Genomic DNA, 26,796 nt, shown 5'->3' on the forward strand with positions numbered 1-26,796 from the left:
TTTTAAAACCCTCCTACAGCTGCCTTTGAAATCCAGACACCAAAGACATGGATATATCCAATGAAGCAAACTATCTGCTTCACTGTACAGCCTAGCTGTTATTTTGTACTGTGGTGGCCTTTGAGCTCATCTTTAGCTGCAAGGAAGCATGCACGATCTTACCGTTTTCATTCATAAGATTTACACCGGAGCACTTGAAATACACATATGCTCACAGCCCTTCATGGTACATATTTCTGTGCAGACGCACACACGCACACACATGCACACACGCTCTGAAACCTGTCTGAAGTAGAGACGGGCGCACTATTCAAACTGAACAATTGATGTTGTTGAATGTTATTAAAGTCATCAAAGAAATTATCCAACAACTAACCAGCTCCATGATTAGCCCGTCCCTCCTAGGATAAAACACCCGGTAGACGAACAGGTAAGTGACAAAGAAATGTGGCTCTTAATTTATAGGTGAAGCAGAATGGCCCCGGACTGTGAGCGTTTGGGAAGCTTTAAGGTGGCTGCGTAAGACAAGGAGTTGCTGCCTGGAAAGGAGACGAGTGTCCAGAGAAAGCATCCTCAAATGTTCCTGCTCACAAGGGACACAAGAGAAATGGAAGCTGGCTGTTAAAGGCGAGCCGTGAAGAAAAGGATCTCTGCCGGGCGTGCGGCTAAACGGTACGTACTGATTTATTACGCACAGTTCAGCTGGAATTCCTAGACGATAAAGCGAATGATGCAATGTGCAGAATTACTCAGTTCGGTAAATGTACCAGTGTCCTTAGGGAACGTTTCCATGTGTATAGCTAGATGCGTGTACGTCAAATCTCTGCCTCCTGCACATGAATATGGTACACATCACAAAGTCACACATCCCTCATTCACATACACACGTCACGTTACACAACACACATGACACATGGCAGGCGCGAAACACCCAGCCCCACACATTACTCAAAACAGTCACACAACACCCATATGACACATACCAGCTACACAATGCCCATCCATGCACACATTACACATCCCAGTCACACACATATTACAGACACACACACATACAAAAGTCACACACACACACTCTCTCACAATCTTAGTTTCATAGATTTTACCTTGCCTGGACCTATGTATTTCTCCCTCTGCTATTATTTATCTATTTATCTCTGCAAAGTCTTCAGCTATTGTGTGTATAAAATACTCAACTTTCTTTTGCATCACATTGTATAATTATGCCCATAGACATGGAGTAAATGCAGACAAAGTCCATTGTCTGGGCCTGGCTGGCGACTCGTGGCGTGGCACATCTTAGGTTCTGTCTGCACTGCAGTCAGGGCAGCAGGGGGCGGCATACCGAGTTAGCTTGCTAAAAACAGCGGGGTAGCCGCTGCGGCCCGGGCGAGCAGCCCACGTACGTCCCCGGGGCCCTGAGCACGACTGTACTGGAGCGCTAGCCGGTGCTGCCACCCGCGTCGCCGCCGTTACACGGCTCCAGCCGAACTCGCTCAGGTGTGGCTGCGTGTGCGGCAGGGCGGAGGGACCCCCAGAGAGCTAGACCCTGTTTAAAAAGCAAGTACCTGCCTCTCTCCAGTGCTTCTCCAGTCCCTGCATGACCGCAGTACTCGAGCACCTCAGAGTCTTTACTGTATTTATCCTCACGGGGCCCCCCGCGGCAGGGCAGTGCTGTGATCCCCACGGCACAGACAGGGAACTAAGGCACCGAGACAGCCTGAGAGTGACTGTCTCCAGGTCACCCGTGGCAGAGCAGGTCGCCCGATTCCCAGGCTAACACCCTAACCTCGGGCCAGCCAGAAGGCAGGGACAAAGACCCACATCGCAGGACCATGCATTGTTCCTGCAAGGGAGAATGTTCCTGCTCTTCCTCACAAGATCCAGTGTCTCCCAGCTGGGAGTCACTGGCAAGTCAGGCTTCGGCTCTGGCAGCCCCGGTGATCCACCCCCCGGATGGCCAGTTCTCCTCCTACTTCTATACCCAGCAACTGCAACCAACTTCGGTTCTGTCTGCCAGGAGAGAGGCGTTAGCACATGAGAAGTGATTCTACCCTGTACCAGAAGGGGAGGCCAGGGTAAAGGAAGCTGCCCCCTGCTTTATTCCCAGGGTCCATGTGTTTGGTCTTGGGTGGTCTTAGGTATCCAGGAGTCCCCCCAGGGATGTCCCAGAAAAAAATCCTGTGCAGCAAATCCGCCAGTTCTGCCTTAGCCTTGAGAGGCTCCATTTGAACCTTCAGTGTCTCGTGATACTTATGGCCGAGGCAGATATTGTACATGGCAGATAACTACCCACGTTGCCCCTCTCCAATCCCTAAGAGCATGGTGCGTATGTGGCACGCTGCACAGGCAGTGCTAAGGAACGCAGCACGGTGCTGGCCAAGAGCCAGGCAGCCCCACGTCAGGGAGTAAATACACGTGACAAGGAATCTTCCCTCTGCCTATGCAACGCCCTGACTAGGGAATGGAAAACTAACAGGGAAAGAAAAGGATGAAGCTGACGGCGCCTCCGGCTGTGCCGGCATCTGGACTGATCAGAGGGGGTGGGACTGGCTGATACACAACCACCCCTTTTTCCTAGAAGCCGGGAGCGTGGGTGTAATGCCTGGCATTTCGGTCGTGCCTAGAGCGTGAACCAAGACTCGGCAGCTCCAAGAGCATGACCCTCAGTGCTGGAGCTAAAGGAATCCCATCCCTTGCTAGGAGCGGGAGCCGTCAGACATGTCCTGACACATGGGCTGTAACACGGAACAGCTGGCTACACCGCTGCAGAGACCGGCTGGCTCCTCACAGAAAGGACGGTGGGAAGTGGGAAGAGCACGAGCAGAGGCTGCGGGGGAGACCTGGGTTCGAGTCCCTCCTCTCCCACAGGCGCCGTGTGTGCTTGGACAGGTCACTGAGTGTCTGGGCCTCAGTTCCTGTCTGCACCATGGAGATCCCAGCCTCCCTGGGGTGGTGAGAGGATAAACACAGCGCAGATTGCCAGGCGTGCTGATCCCGTGGGAACAGAAGGGCTATGGAAGAACCTTACACAGAAGCAGCCGGAGTTGGATCCAGATGGGACGATTCACAGCGTTTAGACCCAAACTCTGAGGGAGCAGGAGAGGGTTCAATCTTCATGATCCACCAGGATCTGGCCCGTCTCTGGTGCAAAGGAATAGCTGCTGCCGCTACTCAGCGTCCACCCTACAGCTTTAAAACCCACCTGCACGGGAGGGTAAATGTTAGTCTGTAACCCTGAGCCTCCTGCAGGAGGAAAATCATTGCGATGCCGCATTCTGACCTTGTTCTCGTCCCTGGTGTATTTCCCGAGAAAGCCTCCTCAGCCAGCAGGCGTATTGCAGCTCCTGCTCTGTGCATGGCCGCTTCCGCTCTATTCTTTGCTGCGTGACGGTAAAGAAATAGCACGGCATGAAATCCCTGAGATTCTCTCTTCCCTCTGATCCGGGCCAGCTGCCACTGGCATGTCAATGCTAACCGCATCGTCCTTTCCGACACCTCTCCGGGGAGGGGCTTTGACCGTACCCACGTGCCGCAGCCGAGTTTGCCTTGGCAGCAGGGCCTGGTTTAGCTCGATACAGAGCGTTACTCTCAATTCGCAGCAGGAGAGCGGAGGGATAGAATTGTGCGATCCGGTCAGATAATGATCACTAAATGCACAGAAGGCAGAGAAAGGAGGAGAAAGGCTGAGCCTTAAAGATCAATCACAGGGAACGGATTATGCGTGAGGATGAAATGATGGAAGATCTAGACGTCAGAGAGGTACGAAGGGAATAAAAATTGACAGCGGGGAGAAAAGAATGAGGCAATTCAGAAAAGAGCAAGAAATCAAAAGCTAGCAGCATTCAGAGCCCCCATTGTGAGCCTTCTCCCGGGTACCTCCGTCCCCCACCCACGTTTTTCTCATGGCGTGTCCAGCGGAGCCGCTCTCATGTCAAGGGTCACTGCCAGGTCAGAGGTCAGTGAGTGGCACTGCACCCCTGGGTGCCACATTGCAATGCCACTCAGGTTTGGGGAGCCTCTCAGCCAGGGGGCCTGGAACAACCTGCCCCTTTTGCCCCCGCTCCGGGGTACACCCTGTGTTGAACGTGCATCTGGCTGTGGGCAGCGCTGCTTTCTCCTGCCTATAAATGGAACCCACTGGCTCAGTTGGGTCTTCCTCTAGTGGCTGGTCCACAGAAGAGGATAACAGCCTGATAGATCTACCAGCGAAAGGAGCGACTCCGTTAGCTCACACAGTAACGCTTGTGCCGGGGAAGCGGATTATTCACTGTTATAGTGGAGCAAACAAAGACTTTGATTACAACAGAGGAACTCGGATCCCCTGACACTGGTCGCTGCGCTGCACTAGCACCTCTTAGGACAATGAAGAGGGACCCCAATAAAAATGAGATATTTAAAATCCCACCTCCAGTTCCTCTCACCCTCTTGTGAGACGTTAGGCTCTGCACATTCTCCCTCCCATCCAGGCCAGTGACAGGTGATAGTCCCTCTGGCAAAGCAAGGCTGAATGTTCGTTCCTCTACAGAAGCAGTGTGGTCTAGTGGAAAGGGCACTGGGCTGGCACTCAGGAGATGTGGGGTCTGTTCCCAGCTCTGCTGCTGAATCGCTGTGTAACCTGGGGCAAGTCACCTCATCTTTCTGTGCCTCAGTTTCCCTACCTAGTCTGAGGACAGTGGCACTCAGCCAATGTGGTAAAGTGCCTGCAGCTCTCTGGATGAGCAGGTACCTAGCAAATCACTGCAGTACCTAGGCAGATTCTGCGTCAACCCTGATCCTGAACAGAAATACCTTGTTACTGAAGAAGCCTGGAACATGACACTCAGCGGTGAGATTCTGACTGCAAAGAAACGGTGCCACCCACTCTCTGGATGGGATGTGCCTTCGCTGGCTTCTCCTGCTGTTTCTCAGAGATTCCTCTTGCAAAGTGCTGCCACCCAACAGCAGTCTCTGAGAAGCCGCCCGATCTCCGAGCAGGCTAATTGCCCGACTATACAGCAGCGGCCCCTTCATTGCTGCTAACTTGCTTGGGCTCTCATCTTGTTTTCATGCACAGACCTTCCCAATTAGCTTTTACATCTGGGAGGGGAAAATAGCTCTTGTAACAAATCCACTGCCAGCCTGGACAATATCAATGAGTTATCTTACGGTCTGTGGTTTAAATTGCGATGTACCAGCCTCTGCCAGCTTTGGGTGCCCCTTGCCAGTGTACTGTTAGAAAGCTGCATTCATAGACTGGTGAGAGGCTCACCGATCGGGGGCAGAGCCTTAGGGGGTAGAGGAATCCCTGCCATATGATGCAGAGAAAAAATGTGCACCCACCACTTTTCCCCTCAATGCTTGAGACTCTGCATCTCCCAACACCTCGGCTTTGTAATTGCTACCCAGCCAGTACTGATTTGAGCCTCCCAGACCTTTGGGCAGGTGGGGAAGGAATTTTGCAGCTAGGGAACAGATAGATGAAGCCACTTGCCCAAAGCCACACAGACGGTCTGTGCCAAAGCTGGGAACAGAACCTAGATCTCTGGGTCCTGTGCTTCAACACACTCACTACCACACTCGCTCTCCCCCACGCTGGTCATTTTCTCCTGACACTTGAACCTGTGACCTTGTCCTTAGAGATGGGTCTGGATCCGAACACCCTGGACTCTGGGGAAGCCAGGCTCTGAGATACCAGAACCAGCCACCTGTATAATAGAGCTAAAGCTGTCTCCTTTCAAACCCGGGCCAGAATCCACAGAACTCCTGGCATGCAGATAACGCCCTGACCAGCACTTTCTCCAGGAGTGGCACCTGGCCAAGCCCCCCTGAATCAGCACATGATCCGACAGGACAGAGCCTACAGACTGTTTCCATTCACTTTTGGTTCTTTATTGATGTGTTCTCTCTGACAATGCGTTCGGAGCTGTACAGGACACTAAATGAGGACAGTCCCTGACTCAAGAGCTTCCAACCTCAGAGATGGAGACGGGACGTGCTGGAAGCCGAGAGAGATAATGGTTGGGTTCTAATCTGGGGGACATCATGGAAGGAGCAAGTCTCACAAGGAGCATTGTCCATCTCTAAAGGACAGAGCACGGGAGATGGGCTGGCGAGCTTCATTTCTCTTCTCCAGCGTCCCGTCCTCCCTCAATAAAACACCTTCTCCAGGTACGCGTTCAGGAACATGCCGGTGCGATCCAGCTCCTCCCGCATGGTGCAGAACTTCCGGAAGCCGGGATACATCTTCTCAAAGTCCTTCCGGGTACAGGTGTGAGCCTATGAGAGAGCAACTGTGTCAGCGAACCCTCCGCCCACGAACCCTGAGCAACAACGGCAGACGTGAGCTCTCTGTGTGTTCGTCTGGAGAGATCTACAGGCGCGTTCACTGCCTGGGGACAAACACAGCAACAGAGTCCTGACCCCAGAGGCTTTACAATCAGGCTGGCTCCATCTGGACAGGAGCAGCACAGGGTGGTGTGGTTCTTACAGGTGGAAGGTCTGTGACCTCCAGGGGTGGCCAGAACTAATACATACAGTGAAACCTGCCCTGAAACCCCCGTGCCTCAGACACCTTTAGGGACATCTCTCGTTTTGTAAACCCAGGTCTGCGGCTCATTTCCAAACCCAGCCCTGAGAATCCACACTGCATGGTAAACCCGGGCTTACAATTGCTGGGCCCGGGTCTTCCAGTTGTGCTAATGCGTCCACGCTGCACAACATAGACCTTCTGACTCCGGTCCACAGCTTGTCCTGGGTCCCCACTGCACAATGGCAGGGGTTGGACCCGACTCACAGCAGGACCTGGGCTCTGACCCACCCCCTAGCAGGGTCCTAGGGCCCAGGCTCTGAGTGCTTGGTGTGTGGACGGAAGAGGGACTTGGTCTCAAACCTGAACCAGAGCCCGGGCTCCGTGTTCTGTGTAGACAGACCCTCTATGTCTGAAGGGACCACTTTGCTCATCCATGAGGTTCTAAAGGCCACGTTTCTCCTCACGGGTCTAGACTGAAAGCTGAGCCATGCCACCCCTTCCCCCATCTCTCCTCAGCCCCATTGCCCTAGGACGATCCTCACCTACCGCCCCTCCTTGAATCTAATGAGGCCTTTCCCTGCCCCCAGAGGGACAATGACTGATTCATGCCACCGCACCCCTGCCCGGCCCCTAGCCCCACTGTCCTGTATATGGCCTCCTGTGCTCCTCACAGTGAGTGAGGGGGCTGGGAACCCGCATCAGTGGAGATAGGGCATGGCAGAGAGGACAGGCCAGAAGGTTCCCAGATGAGCCGGATCAGGACTCTGCCTCAGCGAGCATCTAGGCCGGCCCTACACCACCCTCCCACCCCCCGCAGCCACCCTCCTTGTTACCCTCAGAACCTGGAGTGTGAGTCCCAGTGTCTAGTTCACAGGGTTAAAGAGCAAGGGCTGGGCTCAGAGACCTGCGCTCTGATTCCTCCCTGAGCCCACGGGCCAGGCTGCAGCGGTACCTTTGCCCAGTGCGGTCGCCCCCCAGCCTTCTTCATGACGCTCTCGTAGGTCAGCCAATAGTCCAGCCGGGGCACGTCCTTCCCGTAGGGCCTGAGAGCACAGGGCAGAGTCAGTGGCTAGCAGCTGCCTCCGTCCCCCTTCACAGAGGGTTTCTTTGGCATTAAGACCACAAAGGGGGCACATGACACAAACTCATTCACCTCTGACATGGACTGGTCACTGGGGGAGACAGAGCTACCCTCGCCTTCACAGAGGTTATGGATTCCCCCACTGGGGGATGCTCATGGGACCAACTGGAGTTTGAGTTCTGCAGCCAGCCCTACTCGGGCCAGCAGTGGGGTGTGAACCCGGCACTGTCGGCGCTAGAAGCAGCAGCCGCGGCCGCGTGAGCTCAAGGACTAACCCCAGCTGGGTAGGGCCTGCGGTAGACTCTGCTCCAGCTCAGACTAGACGCGCTCTGTCTCCTAAGCCTGGGTTAAAACGGAGCCCCGGGCACCTGGGGTGAATGTCAGGAAAAGCTTCTCGGGAGGGAGATGGTGGATCTCTGCTGTGCAGTGTCCCCCGGGAAAGGGCTGGAGACCCATCGCTTGGGACATTTAACATCAGACCGGACAGGGCCCTGGGGAACAGGCTGAGGAACATTTTCGGGTCTGTGTTTGTCCAGCACAACGGGGTCCTGGTCCATGACGGGGCCCCTAGACATCCCCACAATATGAACAATTAACAACAAGTAACAATAAGAATTCCCAGTGGGACAGGACCCGACAGCTCTTTTAATCTCATGTTCATGATCAAACCAACCAGCTGGGAATAAATAATCAACTCAACCCTTAAAATCCCCATGAACCAAACTGTGTTGTAATCCCCATGTGACAAGTGGGGAAACTGAGGCACGGGGCGGGGACTTGACTGGCCCAAGGTCCCATAGCTGGGAACATAAGTCAGGACTCTCAAGCCACTGGACAGTTTTTCTGCCCCCGTGCAGCAGGGGAAGAGAACTCTGGGGTCGCCGCCCACCAACTCCGAGCGGAGCACGAGCAGTGAGATCCGGATCGGCTGAGCCGTCGACGTCTGGTAACACCAGCTTCCAATGTGCAGGTTAACTCTGGCTTGTGCTGCAGTCCCCGGCCCTGCCAGAGCCAGAGCCCCATTCCTCCCGGCCCAGCCCCCGCTTTACCTGTACATGATGATGTTCATGTAGCAGCTGTCTCTCTGGAAACAGGGACTCAGCAAGATGTCGCCCCCCGAGCAAAGCGCACCTCCACTGGGTAGTGTGCCACCACTTTGGGGTTGTTCTCCAGCACGGCCTTCAGCTTCAGCAGGGCCTCCTTCATCTTCTCACTGCCCAGGTGCAAACCGCCCCCAGAGCGCATGTTAGCATTGGAGCCACCATCTCGCTGCTGGGCCTCAAACCGCCCTTCCCCACAGTGGGGCGAGCTCAGAGCCTGACCACATCTCCCCCTAGCGCTGGAAGGGCAGGGGCTGGGGGTCGAGATTGAGGGGCACCAGCAGAGCTGTGTGGGGGTGCCCAGGGCTGAGATAGCAGGGGGCTGTGGGTTCGGACTGAGGGGATCAGCAGAGTTCTGCGGGGGGTGCCCAGGCTGGAATAGCAGGGGGCTGAAGGTTGGGCTGAAGGGCATTGGCAGAGCTAAACCCATTGGCATTGGGGGGAGGGATAGCTCAGTGGTTTGAGCATTGGCCTGCTAAACCCAGGGTTGTGCATTCAATCCTTGAGGGGGCCATTTAGGGATCTGGGGCAAAATCAGTACTTGGTCCTGCTAGTGAAGGCAGGGGACTGGACTGGACTGGACTGGACTGGACTTTCAAGGTCCCTTCCAGTTCTAGGTGATAGAATAGAATAGCTGGGGGGAGCAGGACTGGAAGAGTCAGGGGGGGCTGTGGGTTTGGGGCTGAGGCACACTGGCAGAGCTGAGGGGGAGTGCTGGAATAGCCGGGGGGCTGTGGCGGGCTGGCAGAGCTGAGGGGGAGCAGGGCTGGAAGAGTCAGGAGGGGCTGCGGGTTGGGGCTGAGGCACGCTGGCAGAGCTGAGGGGGAGCAGGGCTGGAAGAGTCAGGGGGGGCTGCGGGTTGGGGCTGAGGCACACTGGCAGAGCTGAGGGGGAGCAGGGCTGGAATAGCCGGGGGGCTGTGGGTTGGGGCTGAGGCACGCTGGCAGAGCTGAGGGGGAGAAGGGCTGGAATAGCCGGGGGGGCTGCAGGTTGGGGCTGAGGCACGCTGGCAGAGCTGAGGGGGAGCGGGGCTGGAAGAGTCAGGGGGGGCTGCGGGTTGGGGCTGAGGCACGCTGGCAGAGCTGAGGGGGAGCAGGGCTGGAAGAGTCAGGGGGGGCTGCGGGTTTGGGGCTGAGGCACGCTGGCAGAGCTGAGGGGGAGCAGGGCTGGAAGAGTCAGGGGGGGCTGCGGGTTTGGGGCTGAGGCACGCTGGCAGAGCTGAGGGGGAGCAGGGCTGGAAGAGTCAGGGGGGGCTGTGGGTTGGGGCTGAGGCACGCTGGCAGAGCTGAGGGGGGGGGAAGCTTTCACAGCTGCCTGCACCATACTTGGCTCTAGCTGGCATTAAAATCCCTCCCTTTTGTGAGCGATTTATGTGCGGCGTCGTTATCAAAGAGAAGATACTGCGAGCTAAGCCGGGACCAGAACCACCTTCCAGCCTCTTGCCACCAGCAGAGCTGGTCCCTGCAGAACGGCCCCTCAGGCTAACAGGGAAGCGATGCTGCTGAGTTTCTGTGCAACAGTGGGGAGCTCAGCACAGCTCAGCGCTTTTAACTCTCAATCGCTGTGCAAGTCCCCACGCTAGCTACCATGGGATCCTACTGATGAACAAAGCGAAGAGTGTAATGAGACCACAAAGTACAGCTGGGAGCCTGCTAACAGGCTTTGTCATTTCCCTGTTTTTTCACCTATAGTAATGACACACAGTAGCTCTGGGAAACCCTCATGCTTCAGGACATAAGCCACCCTCTCACTCAGGTCAGGAAGAAACTTTCCCCACGGGCAGGGTATCCCACACAGTCACTTAATGAGACAGGTCCTACTCCAAAAGCTTACCATCTAAATAGACAAGATAGACAAATGCTAAGAGGAGAACACGGAGGCACAAAGGCACGGCAGCATTGCTCACACGCTTGCTTTGTCCAACCCTGCCTGTGGGCAACTGATTGTTCCTTCCTAAATGGAGTACTTTGCATTTGTCCTTATTGAATTTCATCCCATTTACTTCAGACCATTTCTCCAGTTTGTCCAGATCATTTTGAATTTTAATCCTGTCCTCCAAAACACTTGCAATCCCTCCCAGTTGGTCTCTTCTGGCCTTGGAATCTATGTCTCTGGGACTCTATTCCAGGAAAACTCAGACAAGCCAAAGAGAAATTAAGCCTCCCCCATGTCATATACACTAGACAATCTGCAACTGAAGCTGAATTATTCAGCCTGTCAATGGGATACCGGCGTCCCTGGCGTGGCTCCTTTTCAGGACTCGTCCTCCGCTGAGAAACCAGGCGTCAGAAAGGGTGCAGGCCATCAGGGCAACCCACCGGGGAAAGAGACAATCCAGGGGGAGCGAGGGAAGGGGCAGACACTAGCCAGATGGAAGCAATACTGAACTGCGGGGGAAGGAGGCGAGGGTGCAAGACCGGTTTACGCTCTGAGGGAACTGAAACAACTTGGGAGAAGAATAGCAACAATGGCCTTGATTCTGATCTCCTGACGTCAGCGTGAGAGAGGAATAACGCCGCTGGAGTCACTGCAGCTGTATTGGTGGAAGTTCAGAGGCAGGCCACGACTGAGCCTGGCCCTTGCTTATGACCCCTGTGGGGTCACGTCTTTTATCGTAGAATCATAGCAACATAGGGCTGGAAGGGACCTGAGAAGTCATCAAGTCCAGCCCCCTGCGTTGTGGCAGGGCCAGGTAACCCTAGACCTGCCCTGACAGGTGTTTGTCCAGCTGTTCTGAAAAACCTCCAATGACGAGGATTCCACAACCTTTCGTGGAAGCCAGTTCCAGAGCGTCACTCCCCTTGGAGTTCGAACACTTTCCCGAATATCTAACCTACATCTCCTTTGCCACAGGTTAAGCCCATGACTTCTTGTCCTACCGCCAATGGACATGGAGAACAATTGATCGCTCTCTTCTTTATAGCAGCCAGTCACGTATTTGAAGGCTGTTATCCATTCCCCACACCCCCCCCCAGTCGTCTTTTCTTAGAAATAAACATGTCCCTTTTTTTAACCTTTCCTCATAGGTCCGGTTTTCGAAAGCTTTGATCAGTTTTTGTTGCTCTCCTTTGGACTCTCTCCAATTTGCCCACATCCAGGAGCAGCGCCAGGGTTTTTGGCGCCCTAGGCGGGGGTCCTTCCACACTCCCGGTCGGCGTCGGTAATTCTGCGGTGGGCAAGTCCTTCTGCACGCCCGGTCTTCGGGGCACTTTGGCGGCGGGTCCCGGAGCGAGTGAAGGACCCGCCGCAGAATTGCCGCCGAAGACCCGGAGCGCGGAAGGACCCCCCCACTGCCGAATTGCCGCCAAGGGCAGCAAAATGCCGCCCCCCCAAATCCTGGCGGACATCAGGAATGGTAACATACTTAAGCCAGTAAGTGAAAGATTTAAAAGTCACTATCATTGAACAAAAAAACTTCAGAAACAGACTTCAAAGAGAAACAGCAGAACTAAAATTAATTTGCAAATTTAACACCATTAATCTGGGCTTGAATAGGGACTGGGAGTGGCTGGCTCATTACAGAAGCAGCTTTTCCTCTCCTGGAATTGACACCTCCTCATCTATTATTGGGAGTGGACTACATCCACCCTGATTGAATTGGCCCTGTCAACACTGGTTCTCCACTTGCGAAGTAACTCCCTGCTCTCCATGTGTCAGTATATAATGCCTGCAGCTGTAACTTTCACTCTATGCATCTGAAGAAGTGAGGTTTTTACCCACGAAAGCTTATGCCCAAATAAATCTGTTAGTTTTTAAGGTGCCACCAGACTCCTTGTTATTCCAGAAGGATGTTCTCAATGAAAGAGACGTCAGAAAAAAACCTCAAGAATGATTCAAAGGTTAGAAACCTGCCTCTTAGTGAGAGACTCACCGAGCTCAATCTCTTTCGCTTCATGAAGAGAAGGTTACGGGGTGACTCGGTCACAGTCTCTAAGTACCTACATGGGGTGCTGGGTGTTAGGATAGAGATATTCAGGCCTGTCTGCAAAGGCCTATATTTTAAGAATTTAGGTGTATTCTGATCACTTAGCTAGTTATCGAGGTAGAAAAAAAGTGATTTTAATTCTTTTTTTTTAGGTGCAAGGGACAGTCTGAGGCTCTGTTCTTAGGCTAAGTGAGGCCTTCAGCTAAGCAGCAGAGGCAGCCCTACGCTGAGAAGTGACCGGTCACATCCTCACATCCCAGACTAGTCCCATGGAAATAAGGTGCTATTGGCTGTTAGGAATCCAATCCTGTCCTGATATTCCTGTCACCTCCAGAGAAAGGGAAGAGCCTAGAAGATGTAAAAGGAAACTTAGTTTGATAGCATCCTGTCTGGCAAGAACTCACTTATCAATAGCTGGGGTAAAATTCTTGCTTCTGTATTGTTTTGTATGTTTATTTGCATGGTCTGTTTGGTTCTGTAATTGTTTCTGTCTGCTGTATAATTAATTTTGTTGGGTTTGTTAAGGTGGTGGGATATAATTGGTTAAAGAACCATGTTACAGTATGTTAGAATTGGTTAGTTAAATTTCGGTAACATGATTGGTTAAGGTATAGCTAAGCACAACTCAAGTTTTACTATATAGTCTGCAGTCAATCAGGAAGTAAGGGGGGCCGAATGGGAACAGGGAATGGGGGTGGGGGAATTGGAATCATGTTTTGCTAAGGGGGAATAGGAACAGTGAATGGGAACAGGGATGGCTCTGTGGTGTCAGAGCTGGGAAGGGGGACACTGAGGAAGGAAACTGGAATCATGCTTGCTGGAAGTTCACCCCAATAAACATTGAATTGTTTGCACCTTTGGACTTCGGGTATTGTTGCTCTCTGTTCACGCGAGAAGGACCAGGGAAGTGAGAGGGTGAAGGAATAAGCCCCCTAACATCTTGGTGCCATGACTCGGATGCATCGCATCGGATAGGTGAGTGGCAGCCTGTAAGCGCCCCCCCCCCCCAACACTCCACGCAGCTCTGCTTGGAGGGGGTATAGCGAACTCTCGTGATGGTAGTTGCGGGTTCTGGCAAGCCAGGGAAAAGGATTTTTTGGATAAATGGATAAGGAAGAACCAGGACCCATACCAGGAGCAGTGGTCAGCCTGGGATGAGATTAAAAAGGAAATGGATGCAGTGTTAGGGGACCCAGAGGGATGGGGGTGGCTGCGGAGCCCCCCCTCCTTTGGTATCTGGGTAGTGGAAGAAGGTCCCTGCCCATGGGGACTGGATGCCCTCCAGGGAAAGGAGGCACTTCAGTCCACTTGTGAGAGGTTTGAAGTGAGGGCAGCATTATGGGAAGCTGCCAGTAAACTTTCAAGGTTGGTGCTGTTTCAGCCAGGGCTGCTGAAGGGGTGTAGAGTAGTTCGGGTGGTTAAAGATGATTTGGCCCATCAGGGTTTAGAGTCAGAAGCAGAGTTAACAGACCAGCTTTAGAGACAGGAGCTGGGACTTGGTCCTGGGGAAGTGGAGGAAAAAATAAAAGGTTTCAACGACGGAGGTCTGCTGTAGTCCACTGGAATTTTTGAAGGAACAGATCCATGGGCAACCATGGAGACAAATGTTTTACTGCCCTTTGAACAGTCTCAGGGTAAAGACAGCACAGGTTAAGGTGGCTGTGTGGCAATAATTGTACTTGGTGGCTGAGTTGTTAAAAACAAAGTGCGCTACCTTAAAAAACTAAATGTAGGAGTAAGTAATTTAAAAAAGTAAGTAAAATGTTACAAATACCTTTTGAAAAATTAATAATACAGGGTTTGGAGGAAAGGAAACATTTGGGAGTTGTGAAAATGGTACAGGTAACAGTTGTGGTGTTACAAGAAGCAAGTTTTTGGTTTAATAATAAAACCCAGTTCTATAAATGTAACTGTATGTGCAACGCTGTGCAATCACATTGGATGGAAGCTTGGTAATTCAATTATCCCGGGGGTCAGGAAGAGTGGCTCCTACCACCACGATGCTTCTGTCCCCAGAAGCCTTTACAGCTATTCTGAGAAAAAATGGGCCCTTTTCCCACAAAAATGGTCTATAGGGGACTGCTGCAGGCAGCAGGCGGAGAAATAATCTAATCAAATTATTTAACTATTGGGTAATGTGATCAAAATCACTAAAGGAATGTCAGGGGTTTCTATTGGAACTTAACTTGACTGCCCCTGGCTGTCTCTGGTTGTACAAGATGGGAGTGTAATCGGGTACAGTTGTGTAAAAAAAAAAAAAAAAAAACTAATCACAGTGCAAAAAATGTTAGGCAAAAATAGTTTTGTGCATGCATAGGAAAAGGAAAAGGGGAGCAATGATGGGAACACTGAGCCTTCGGGGGGGCTCTGGGGGATTGGACTGTCGCTTTGGTGGGGGTGCATGAAAACTCGGTGGGCACGGGGGTGGGGGCCGTTACACCTTGTGTAAAATTAAAAGGGCTAATATAATGTTATGGAGGTTAAACTATTTCCCAGGACATGTGCAGTGTATATTGGAAAAGAGGTAAAAGAAATGCAAACAAAACGTTGTACTTAATTAAAATCCTATTAGGGCTCCAAAAGAAGCCACAATAAATTGTGCTTTCTTTTTCAAATCTCTGTGTGTTTTAAAGCAGGAGATGAAAGTGAGAAGTAATGAGAACTCTGGTGGAAGTGAAATGTGTCCCTTTTAAGACAGTCTCTGAGCTGCTGATCGCTTTGGATCCAGAGGCAAGCCAAGAAAGCCTCTGTGTAAATGCAAATTACCTAACCGATGGGGGAAGAAGAAAACTACCCATAAGTAGCAGCACAAAAAATTTGGAAATAATAAATCCATCTGGTCAGCAAACAAGCTACTAGAAGACTCAGATTATGGCCCTCCAGAAGAGGGAGGTGAAAAAACAAGTCAAGCCTGAAAATAAGGGGGACAGGTTAACCCTAACCGGGGGTGTGTGTGTACAAAGCCAAAATCTAAAGCTGTCTCTCAGCTATTACCTGAAAATAAACGTAAAGCTTGGTACAGCAAAAAAACGATTGCAAACCTGGTCTGTTGTACAAGAGGGGAAACTGAGGCACACCACCTCATAAATTTCATAAATGACCAGTGAGTGGGGTAATTCACTAGCCTGACTATAAAAGAAAATAAGAACAGCCTAAAGGTCATTCTGTTTTTCCTGCAATTAGCAAGGAAATTTGTAAAAGGAATTGGTATTATTATTAAGCAATAATCTGTCCCCACCAAAGGGGGTAAAAATTGTTTCTTTTGTTTTTCAGACACTCTACAAGCATGCTGGCGCCAGCGAAAGAATAACCCAGAATACTATGAATCTGTGTTTTGCGTTGTTTGTCTGTGGTGTGTGTCTTGTTGCTAGCATGACGTGGGTGGGGGATGGCTTCAAAAGGCTGAGAGGGGTGGAAAATGTGTACGAAAACGCAAAATGCTCAACGAGGAGGCCAGCACCTGTGTAACAGCTACCATGGTACCTGAAAATAGAACGGCAACTAAAATGATGCTCGCTAAAAGTTTACCCCAATAAACATCAAATTGTTTGCGCCTTTGAACTTCGGGTATTGTTGCTCTGGTCATGCAAGAAGAACCAGGAAAGTAAAAGGGGAAAAACATAAGCCCCCTAACACTGGGGAGGGGCTGTAGGGAGCTGAGGATCTTGCTCACCTCTGATGCGTGCAGTCCCTTTGTGATGTCAGGACCCGCCTGGTCCTGGCCCTTTATGATGCGTCACTGGAACAAACAGCCTCTCGGGAGAGATCCAGTGGCAGCACCAGCAGGGAGCCCAGTGTCCAGACCGTCCTCCCCAGCACGAGGATGGGGATCACGCAGAGCTGGTTCTGTGCCTGCTGGGACAACCCCTGGGTGCTGTACACCTGCGTCCTTCTGGTCCTGGTCATCTGCATGGCCATGGCGACCCAGCAGAGTTTCTCCAGGAGAAGCAGGATGGTAGGAGGACACCCCCCCCCCCAACCCCACTGAAGCCATCCTACACTCTCAGCAGAGCTTGCCTGGACACAGCCCCATGGAAGGAAGAGAGGGAGGGTGGCCAGAGGCCCCCTGTTCTGACCAGGCCCCATTGGGCTGGCAGGACACATCCACAGAGAGAGACAGGGCCACAGACCGAGCTCGTGGCTCCATTCATTGGTTGTTCCTTACTGCCCCAACCACCCCAGCTAGTGATGATAGAACATTTGCTGCTACCTAATATGCTAGAACATTTGCTGCTACCTAATATAAGACATACCTGTGGCATTTTGTCCCTGCTGGGATCACTCCATATATAGTGATCCAGTAAGCAGAGGTTTCAGAGTAGCAGCCGTGTTAGTCTGTATCCGCAAAAAGAACAGGAGTACTTGTGGCACCTTAGAGACTAACAAATTTATTAGAGCATAAGCTTTCAAAGAAGTGGGCTGTAGTCCACGAAAGCTTATGCTCTAATAAATTTGTTAGTCTCTAAGGTGCCACAAGTACTCCTGTTCTTCTTTAGTAAGAAGAGGCTCTGTTCTTGAATCCTCCAGTTTTCATGAACACTTTATATTCAGCAAAATCCCAAAGAACAAAATGTCTGAAAAGAGCATGCAAATACAGACTTGTTTTGCTCCGATTAAAATGCAGAACAGCCTCTAATTGGCATTTACAGGTATATTACAAGTTAAAATATTTATTATAAGATCAAATGAATAATTCATTACCTCCAAGCAACAAGTAGGATAGAAAAACCAGGAGTACTTGTGGCACCTTAGAGACTAACAAATTTATTTGAGCATAAGCTTTCGTGGGCTACAGCCCACTTCTTCGGATGCATAGAATGGAACATAATATTGAGGAGATATATACACACATACAGAGACAGGTGGGAGTTGTCTTACCAACTCTGAGAGGCCAATTAAGTAAGAGAAAAAACTGGGCTATCTTGATTATCACTTCAAAAGTCCCAGTACAGACCACTGGGGGACACCACTATTTACCTCTCTCCATTCTGAGAAACGGATTATTTATTCCTACCCTTTTAACCAGTTACTGATCCATGAGAGGACCCTCCCTCTTATCCCAGGACAGCTTACTTTGCTTAAGAGCCTTTGGGGAGGGACCTTGTCAAAGGCTTTCTGAAAATCCCAGTATGTCAGTGCACTGCAAGGCCTTCAGTGGCTTTTAAACTTTCCCAATGGGACATCGGAGACATGGTCCAGTTAACTTGTGTTCAGGCCTAACAAGAACCTGCTGTGAGAAACTCGTTTTAACAATGATGCCCCTGGGCCAGCACAGGTCACAGGTCAAAATGTGTCACTTCAACAACTATGGCATTGGGAGAGGCAAAATAACCACCACACACCACAGGAATGTACTGACTCTGACCCCTTACTTCAAATGCACTGTGGCCTAGTGGATAGAGCACTAGACGGAACTCAGGAGACTTAAATGCTAGTCCTGTCTCTGCTACTGTCTTGCTGGGTGACCTTGGGTAAGTCACTGTTCTTCTCTGTGCCTCAGTTTCCCATCTCTAAAAGGGGGCTAATGCTACAGACCTCCTTTGTAAAGTGCTTTGAGATCCACTGACTGAAAATGTTAGATAAGAGGTAAGGATCTTTATTATCTCATGATATAGGGTGGTTTTCTTAAAGCTCCCACTGCTGGAGTCAAGTGATTTATCTGAGAATCTCGGCTTTTTATTTGATTTGATTTCATTTCATTGTATTTGTTAGCACATTTTAAGCTCTCATGGTTGCAAAGAGAAGCTGGAAAATGTCAATTGAGGTCACCCTAGCGGCTCAGACACCAGAAGGCAAATGAAGAGTTCCCCAGATGAATTGTTTTTTAAGATATCGTTATTTTGAAGTCAATCTCATGATTTTGGTGGGGCCCAGCTCATGGTTTTGGAATGCTTGGGCAGGCGATACCATGAAAGTTTTTCTGCACTTGTAACACTAGATTATCACTTCAGGCTGGGAGATTCTGCTTCACAAGTAGGGAAAAAACGTCCCTTGCTTAGGGGCTTGAGAGTCATAAAGCTTTGAAAAGACCCAGGGTTTTCCTGGGAAATCTGATGCCCTCTCTCCTGCCTAGTTCTGAGCTCAGCAGCTCAGCCCCCTTGGGCTGTTGCCACATCCTATCTCCTGATGTAAGCACAGCATTGACAGCTCACAGGCTAGCGGGAGATTGCAGGAGGGCAGCCCCATTCTGACCTAGAGACGACATCAGCGCCTGCCAGATGCCAGAGCAGCAACCTGCCCTCAGGTGTAGCCTGGACATAAATATAAAATTGCTGCTGATAAAAATGTGCTGATGACACAAAGATTGGCAGAATGGGAAATAACGATGAGGACAGGGCAGTCATACAGAGAGTTCTGGAGAGTTTCTTTGGAAATGGGGCCCATTCAAACAAAATGTGATTTCATACAGCCCAACACAGAGTTCTACATCTAGGAACAAGGAGGGCATATTCAGCTTTGGACTGAATGATCTTTAGTTTTGTATCATCTGCAAATCTGGCCGCTTCACTGTTTCCCCCCCTTTCCTAGATTATTTATGAATATGTTGAACAACTCTGGTCCCGGTACAGATCCTTGGGGGATGTTGCTATTTATCTCTCTTCCAAAAACTCACCATTTATTCCTACCTTTTGTTTCCCATCTTTAAAACCAGTTACTGGTCCATGAGAAGACCTTCCCTCTTATCCCCTGGCAACTTACTTTGCTTAAGAACTTTTGTGGAGGGATCTTCTTAAAGGCTTTCTGAAAGTTCAGGTACACGATATCCACTGGATCGCCCTTGTCCACATACTTCTTCACCGCTGTGACATTACGCTCTATATTCTTCATAGAAATATTGTTCTATGAATATGGCATAACTAAGGTATGTTTTATGCAAGAGGGGTCATGTGAGATATCATTGGAAAGGTTCTGATTTACTGAATGTGATTATCCTATTTGTATGGATGTATCATTTCTGTATCTGAAGTTAGAAGTAGGGGCTCTGTATCAATAACAAAAGTGCTTGCACCAGGGGAATGCCCACCAAACAGTAGGCAATCAGCCTGGATGGGCCATTAGGACTTTGAAGATACTAAACTTCCTCCTTCCTAAGAAGTTTCCTGGGATGCTGCTTTGACACTGCAGGGTCATGTGATCATGTCACCTGGTACTGGACATCATTTTGGACTGGTGGTATTTTTCTACTAGGAGGGAGTTGGGGGTGGGGGGTCAAACTGGGAGACAAAGGATTCCTGTCATATCCAAATCCTATTGAAGGCTTGGAAGTGAGTTAATCTAGGTTCTTCTCCACCACCTCCCTGCCCAAAAAGGAAGACTGCTGAAAACACCTGGAGAAACAAAGGAACTAAACTGAGGGGGAGGAGGGCGGGGGCTGAGCCCAGGGGGGAAAGATCTAGCCTGTGAAAGGAATACCTGGATATTTAAGCTGCAATCAGTGCAGTTTACCTTCAAGAAACTTTGCAACCTGCACAAAACAACATTTAGGGTGAGAATGTGCTACTATTAACCAAGTATCAGAAGAAGTGAGGTTCTTACCCACGAAAGCTTATGCTCCCAATACTTCTGTTAGTCTTAAAGGTGCCACAGGACCCTCTGTTGCTTTCTACTATTAACCAGTTAATTTAGCGTATTAAGCTTAGGTTGCGTGTTTTGTTTGATTTGCTCAGGAATCTGCTTTGATCTGTTTGCTATCCCTTATAATCTCTTAAAAAGCAACAGAGGGTCCTGTGGCACCTTTGAGACTAACAGAAGTACTGGGAGCATAAGCTTTCGTGGGTCAGAACCTCACTTCTTCAGATGCATGTCAGGTACACGATATCCACTGGATCGCCCTTGTCCACATGCTTCTTCACCGCTTGCATCTGAAGAAGTGAGGTTCTGACCCACGAAAGCTTATGCTCCCAGTACTGCTGTTAGTCTCCAAGGTGCCACAGGACCCTCTGTTGCTTTTTACAGATTCAGACTAACACGGCTACCCCTCTGATAATTATAATCTCTTGACATTTACCTTTTGTAGTTAATAAACTTGGTTTTGGTTTATTCTAAAAACCAGTTTGTGCAATTCATGACTGGCGGGGGGGAGCCATGCATATCTTCCTCCACATTGAGGGAGGGAGAGAATGTCATGAGCTTACGTTGTATAGGGCTATTGGGGCTGGCAGGTGTGGTGGCAGAGTGGGATCTACAAGGCACCATATCCCAATGACTGCTGCTGGGCTGGGCAGAGAACCAGACCCAGCAACAGCACTTCTATTCCTTTGTCAAATGGCATCTCGGCAGCCTCGGGGGGGGGGGGGAGGGGAGAGCTGGATCAATGTTCACATTGGACTCCCTGACCCCATCAGTACCCAGGCTGGGCTGGGGAAGCTAATGATCCAACCAACAGACCAAATTCATTGATGAATCCTGGTCATGTGCCACTTGCGGCACGTTGTGCAGACGCTAAAAAGCAGCAACATTGGCTGCATCATAGGAAAGCACAATGCCTATCCATGATGCCTCCTCGTGCAATACTCTCCCACAAGGAAAAACTGCCCCCTGGCCCCACATGGCAGTCACCTCTGGCTCATTGTTATCCCCGTTTTATTGGAGTTCTCTAACCCTGCTGCTTTCTCTGTGTGTGGCAGGCTTCTCCGAGGAAGACGAGGCACAGGGATGAAAGGAAGAAACCGAAAGGTAAGCAGCCCCTGACCCCACAGCTGCGGTGGCAAACTCGGGCCCCACGCAAAGAAGGGAAATAGGGTCTATTCCCCCTCCTGCCTCCCCTCTTCCTGCGAAGGCACAGTCATGCCCACAGTCGTGCAGAGGCCCTGGCTGGGGCTCCGTTCACAGGCTGCCCCTGAAATCTGGGGCTCTGGGGCGCTAGGAAGCAGAGGGTGCCCAAGCAGCTCAATGTCTCCTTTATGTCTCACTTCTGGCAGGTTTTGGACGTTGTGAGGACGAGTTGGAGGAGGCTTGTGCATCCCTAGAGGCATGGTAAGCAATGCCCCCCTCCATAAATCTGCAGTGGGTCAGTCCCCTCCCCTCGTGTCATGCAGCTCAACCCCCCCCCCCGCCCCCAGGGGCAGTAGCCCTAGTAATCCCTCCCCTGCCCCGACCTATAGACCAGGCAAGCAACTATTCTCCTTAGAATCATGCAATTCATTCCCACTCAGCAGAAGTTGCCATCTCTAATCCACCCCCATGCATCATACAATGGGTCATTCCCTCCTTGAGCATCATGCGGCTCATTTAGCCTGGGAGGGGGGCGGTAGATTGTGTCGACTGGACTGGACCATCCTCCCCTCCCAAGAGGGCGAGAAAATGTTTGATGGGAGCAGCCCCGTGCACACCAGGGCGGTGAGGTGGAGAGGTCAGGAGCAAGGCTGGCTTTTTTGGTACGGTGAGTAGGATCCGGCAGCACCTGTGTAATGGTCCCACCCCCACCTCCAGTTCCCCAGCATGGGTTCCCAGTGGGATTTGAACCCTGGACCTTCAGCTCTGCAGCACAAAGCACCCCTTAGAGCCTGCACTCAGCTACCTGCTCTCGCTGTTCCACAGCCTCGGCAAGCTCCTGGAGCATCTCCCCTTGGCTCACACCCTCAGGATCGCTGAGAGGAGGCTAGAGTACGTGGCCAGACACCTGGATGAAGTTCTGATACCGTAAGGCAACTGCACAGGGGGCACCAGACTGGGGGCTGTGTGGGAGGGGATAGTGCATGGAGAGAGGAGGGAGCAGGAAAACCAGACACTCCAGGATCCTAAAATAACAGGAAAAGTCACTAAGAGGCTTCAGCTTCCAAGGTGAGATACCAGTGACAGTGAGGTGAGGGATTATCAGAAATTAAATGCAGAGACCACAAGCTGGGTTGTGAGTAGGATCAAATCCTTCTGTCCGGCAAGATCTCCCAGCAGGCGACTGTCTAGAACCTGCCCCTGCTCCCTGCTGTGTTTGAAAGAAACAGCAATCAGATGACACCTGGGACGGGGTGTCCACCCCACACAGGACTGGAAGGGGCTAAGGTGGCCAGGCAGACCCATTAACTCCACAGGTGCCCCTGGAGGAAGAGCCAGGGAGCAGGGAATTGATGGCAAGCAGGCTCAGCTGGGCAGGAATAGGCGGGGCCCATAAAGCCAGGAAGCTGGCACCAGACAGGGGCTGCTGCTGGGAAAGGGCCGCCCCTCCCTGGGCAGAGGGGGACGTGTTTGGAGCTGGTGCACCCAGAGCAAGGAGGGGAGCCAGGAGTGGCAGGAAGCAGTCCAGGGAAGTAGCAGGGAAGGCTGGGAGAGGAAAGCCCAGAACTGCTGGGTTGAGGGTCCCTGGCCTGGAATCTGCTGTAAAGTTCTTTTTTGACCCCTGTTTATGGTCTTGGCCTTCACAACATGCTCTGGCCAGGGTTGCACACACGCTCACATCTTCCTCACCCAAACCAATTTTTGTTAGCTAATCTTTCGATTAAAATAGCACTAGGTCCCCAATCATGCTCAAAGGCCCCATTGTGCTAGGTGCTGCACATGTGCGTGTGACGAAGGGGTTATCGTTATAGATCAAATGAGTGCCAGCTCCCCCTCTCAGTCCTTCGTCAGCCAGTTGATGTCCTTGTGTCAGAGTGTGGTGTGCCATGCATGTCTAGGCACTGCCCCATTGCACTACAGTTGGAAGGCTGTGCCCAAGCCCCGCCTTTGCTCAGCAGGGCCATGTCCCATCTGTCCCTGTCTGCTCTCTCCCACAGGCCGAGTGTGATGACATCTGCGGCCAGCCAGTTCTCCTCTATGGAATCCATCCCCTCTTCCCTCTGGAGTCCCAGCTCCTTTTCCCTGGGAGAAGCCTCCGTGACTCGGTCAGAGCCCCTCTGCCGCACAAGGGAGATCCTGCCTGCCGCGGGCTGGGAAGGATCCACTCATCCCATCCAAGCCCAGCCTCTCCCCAGGCCTCCTGCCCACAGCAGACAAGAACAGCGAGAGCAGATCACCCCCCAGAAACCCCACATGGCTCTTCTGCCTCCAGCTCCACAAACAAAACCCCTGAGATCCGACACCAGCCCTCAGCGTGCCCAGGAGATCCAGGAACCATGTGTCTGCCCCTCGGGATCCCTGCCCCAAAAGACCCACAGGATCATGGCATCCCCTGATGCCATCCTGGCCACGCTTGTGCCCACGGCAGTGGTCAAGCTGCAGGAGCACGTGGCTCAGAAATGCTCTGAGATCCAAATGCAGGCGTTTCCTAAGATGGTGAGAGAGTCTCACAGAGATGCTCCCCTCGTGAGAGAGACTGCCCTGCCTGGGCCACTCCGCCCCCCTAGGGAGCCAGGCAAGCCCAGGACAGCGGCATTGCCAATGATGGGACAACAGCCTGCCCACCACATCGAACTCCACATAAGGCGTGAGCATCTCGACATGCAGTGGGGGCTGCTCACCCTGGACCCAGAGCCCCCGGCAAAGCTGCCTCACGCCGTCCCAGCCAGGGGAGCTGGGGTGGAATTCAGTGAGATGGAGACTGCTCAATGAGGTCAGGGAGAAGTTGGACTGGCACACGCAGCGGAAGAAGCTGCAGCAGGAGTGGGGTTTGCCGGATGCCGTGTGGAAATCCCGGCGGGCTTTCCTACCCCCGGTTCCCAAGCTGTCTCCCCTGAAGGCAAAGCCCGAGGTTGAGGTGGTTCCCATCCTTGAGGAGCTGCTCTTCCTTGGGAGGGACGTTAAAAAGCAGCTGGAGGTCCACATTACAAAGATGCAAGTGCAGCAAAGATCGGAACTGCCCATGAGGATCCAGGATTCCCTGAGGAGGTTCATGTCTCCTTCCCCAGAGGAGAGAGGCCGGCTCTCTCACCCTACGTGCGGGGGCATCGTGACTCCATACCTGTCACCATTTCAGCTGCGTTCCAAGAAGGCTCGGTCTATTCAGTTGCCTCTAAGGGCCCCCAGTCAGAGGTGGCTGGAGGATGTACATGCCCTACCCACCGACAGAAGGCAGCAAATGGCCTGGTCTTACTCCTGGAAGCATCCTGGGGCAGCAGCATCGAAAGGGCAAGAAACGTCAGACCAACTATCTGCTGAGCTGCATGGTCTTCGAGACATCACGGCTCCACACGGGTTTGATGGAACTGTGAATTCAAAGCTCTCCAGGGACCAGCCACCAATCAGAGTTTGCAAGAAGTGCGATAAGGTTCGACGGAAAAGACCAGCTGGCTCTGCAGGTGCTGACTTGCCCAGAATTCCACAGCGATGGACTCCAGGAGACTCCTCAGCGTCATCCAACCTCAACAAGATGCCAGTGGTGTGGCTCCTTCCAGCAGACAGGAGCAAGACGCAGGATGGAATGGGGAAAATGGCCCCCACCAAGCAACCAAAGATGGTGTCCATTGCTATGAGTACAACAGGGCTTTCGCAAGCTGGGGAGAAAGCAACTGGGAGTCCTGACGGTTCTCCTCCAAAGCCAGCAAAGGCCTCCAGAGCTAGGACACCATCCCCTTCAAGGAGCAAAGATCCAGTTCTCAAACGGATCTTAATGTGTCTCAAGAAAACCTTCGCCAAACTTCAAAACAAAGCGAAGTCCCAAATGTCCAAGGACTCTCGTTCAAGAAGACCTGGTACTAAATTTACAAAGCCACCCTTTTGGAAGGCAAGGGCCTCCAAGGGTGTCTTGTAGTAGTATAAAGCCCTACCGTCAACCCTGCCCCTTGGCCCCTTAAGTCCCACCCATGGGGGCATTACTTCCGGGGTCAAGGCGGACACATGACCGGAAGCAAAGTGTGTCATGTGACCCCTATAAAAACTACCCGCTGCCCTCTACCAATCAGGATGGGTTTAGCCCGCATAGGCCTGCCCCGAGAGGAGATTTGACCAATATGGGGGAGTTCCAGGGTGGGGTGACCCATCCGGAAAGGGATCATGTGACCCCTCTAAGATCTCCTCCCACCGCCTTCTACCAATCACGATGGGTTTCGGTCGCATAGGACCGCCCCGAGAGCAGATTTGACCAATTGGGGATGTTCCAGGGCGGGGTGATCCGTCCGGAAGTGGATAATGCGACCTCTCTAAGAACTCCTCCCACCACCCTCTACCAATCGTGATGGGTTTCGCCCGCATAGGCCTGCCCCGAGAGGAGATTTGACCAATATGGGGGAGTTCCAGGGTGGGGTGACCCATCCGGAAAGGGTTCATGTGACCCCTCTAAGATCTCCTCCCACCGCCTTCTACCAATCACGATGGGTTTCGGTCACGTAGGACCGCCCCAAGAGCAGATTTGACCAATCGGGGATGTTCCAGGGCGGGGTGACCTGTCCGGAAGTGGATAATGTGACCTCTCTAAGAACTCCTCCCACCACCCTCTACCAATCGTGATGGGTTTCGGTCATATAGAACCGCCCCCCAGAGCAGATTTGACCAATCGGGGGTGTTCTAGGGCGGGATGACCCATCCGGAAAGGGTTCACGTGACCCCTCTAAGAACTCCTCCCACCGCCTTCTACCAATCACGACGGGTTTCGGTCACGTAGGACCGCCCCAAGAGCAGATTTGACCAATCGGGGATGTTCCAGGGCGGGGTGACCCGTTCGGAAGTGGATAATGTGACCTCTCTAAGAACTCCTCCCACCGCCCTCTACCAGTCGCAATGGGTTTCGGTCATATAGGACTGCCCCGAGAGCAGATTTGACCAATCGGGGGTGTTCTAGGGCGGGGTGACCCGCCCAGAAGAGGGTCATCTGACCCCTCTAAAAACTCCTCCCAGCGCCCTCTGCCAATCAGAGTGCAGCACCATTACCCCATAGGTCCCACTGCTGGGGCAGAAGAGGCCATCTTTTACCAGGAACGCGTGCTTTAGAAATCGTGGAAACATGGACTCCTTCACCACCCCCGTGAGAACTTCGGACTTTGTTTTAGCCCCGAGGGCCTTTGACCATCCGCAGAGAAAGCGCTACATCAGCGACAGTTCCAAGGAGGAGGAGGGAGCGACCGAGGAGGGCCCTTTGGCCCAGCCGTTGATGGATACGCCGGAACCTGAAACCCAACTGCTTGGGAGACACCCCGATGAGTGTGGTGGCCTCTTGTCGTCCATCCCCCTGGAGGAGGAAGGCAGACACAGCTCAGGGGAGTCACCGGAGGACAAGGTGAATGCACAAGACGTCGCTCAGGTAAATGAATTATTAAGAAGTGATGGTTGATGATGGGGTTTAATGGGGTTAGGAACCGGGGGGTGGGGG

The 26,796-nt window shown here is 52.0% G+C and overlaps 1 long non-coding RNA gene and 1 pseudogene across 1 annotated transcript in view; one reads left to right on the plus strand and one right to left on the minus strand.

Annotated features, from left to right (window-relative positions):
- The window catches only part of LOC135982128 (uncharacterized), a 75,451-nt gene extending 59,308 nt beyond the window's left edge, over positions 1 to 16,143 (plus strand). The window contains exons 2-3 of the long non-coding RNA XR_010599315.1: positions 466 to 672; positions 15,891 to 16,143. This is a non-coding gene — a long non-coding RNA (uncharacterized LOC135982128). The remainder of the gene's footprint in view (positions 1 to 465; positions 673 to 15,890) is intronic.
- Positions 5,861 to 8,837, minus strand: LOC135982081 (L-gulonolactone oxidase-like; annotated as a pseudogene).
- Positions 16,144 to 26,796: the final 10,653 nt, after the last annotated feature.

This window comes from Chrysemys picta, chromosome 3, assembly GCF_011386835.1.
Source record: "Chrysemys picta bellii isolate R12L10 chromosome 3, ASM1138683v2, whole genome shotgun sequence".
NCBI lineage: Eukaryota > Metazoa > Chordata > Testudines > Emydidae > Chrysemys > Chrysemys picta.